The 1,284-nt window shown below is 40.4% G+C and overlaps 1 pseudogene; it reads right to left on the bottom strand.

The window, feature by feature from the left end:
* LOC102825988 overlaps nt 1-515 on the bottom strand; it is a 29,122-nt pseudogene extending 28,607 nt beyond the window's left edge.
* Nucleotides 516-1,284: the final 769 nt, after the last annotated feature.

Genomic DNA, 1,284 nt, shown 5'->3' with positions numbered 1-1,284 from the left:
CATACCTTGAACAACTTGTCCCAGCACCAGGAGACACTGATGGGGTTGCTGCTGTTGGGCAAAAAATGAATGTAAAACACCCAATCCGAGTGGCTCTTATCCTGGACAGTGTACTTGCAGACACCCAGAGTACTTGCAGACATAGCTTGATGGTTTTATCTCACAAGTCAGACATAATCTGCCAATTGTCAGAGGAGAATGCCACACTCAGCACATCATTGTTATCAACTATAAATCGACGTGTGATGTTGCCTGTTGTGAGATTCCACAGGTGTAGCATTTCATCCCAGGAGCCTGAGAGGGCAAACTGGCTATCAGAAGAGATAACCACATCATTAACAAAGTGAGAGTGATCACACAGAGCACATTGGAGTATGCTATAGTTGGCCTCACCCTGGGTGATGATGGTCTTATCTCAAGAGGCAGGCAAAGTTATGTCTGGGATCTGTGGAGTTGTAGCAATTTGGGTCAGTCATCTATTTGTGGCCCTTGAGAGTAAAACAAAGAGTCATTTGCTCAGTCGTGGCGGTGGTGAGTGTGGGATTCACTGCAACAACGAGGATGGCAACGGATAGCTCAGAGACACCAGCAACACCCTTGTATTGTGTTCTTGATGCCATTCCACAACACTTCTGGTTTTAATCATTAGTGTCTAATGCATAAAATCTGTTCTTGAGGTGATCTCTGTATTCAGGTGGGATATGTTTAAGGTCATACTTTGAAACTCATTAACTTGTTTTAGTTTTCTTCATCTTCAGCCTGAAAAGAGAGTCCATCTCTTTCCACAGATGTAATCTATTTAATTTTGTGTGTTCCATCTATTGAAATCCACAGGTTTAACCACTTTTTATTGTTTTAAAAAGCTATTTGCAATGAAAAAAATCATTGGTCTTGCAAAATTCTATTATGTGATATCCAGCATCATTTCTATCATCAAAGACAATTTTCAACTACTGATCCTTCTTCTTGATTTCCAACCTTTGCATTCCAATCACCAGTAATTGATGGACATGAAAATAAGTTGTAAGATATCTAACATGGGGATTGGTCTGTTTTGCTATCTCACTGAGTTTTACATGAGTCATCTGAGGAGATGTCGAATCTCATGAAAAATAATAAACAAGAACAATGAGCAGAGAGTATGTTTTGGACATTGAGAACCCTACAGGAAGAAGCAACAGAGAGAACAACAGAGACAGTTGTAATGGGATCATGAGACTGAGCCGTAGGTTTCTGGATCAACGGAATATGCAAAGCTGATTGATTTATTTAGGCAGGAAAGTG

The sequence above is a fragment of the Chrysochloris asiatica genome, unplaced genomic scaffold (assembly GCF_000296735.1).
Source record: "Chrysochloris asiatica unplaced genomic scaffold, ChrAsi1.0 scaffold00575, whole genome shotgun sequence".
Classification (NCBI taxonomy): Eukaryota; Metazoa; Chordata; class Mammalia; order Afrosoricida; family Chrysochloridae; genus Chrysochloris; species Chrysochloris asiatica.
This window is presented reverse-complemented; position numbering and strand designations above follow the sequence as displayed.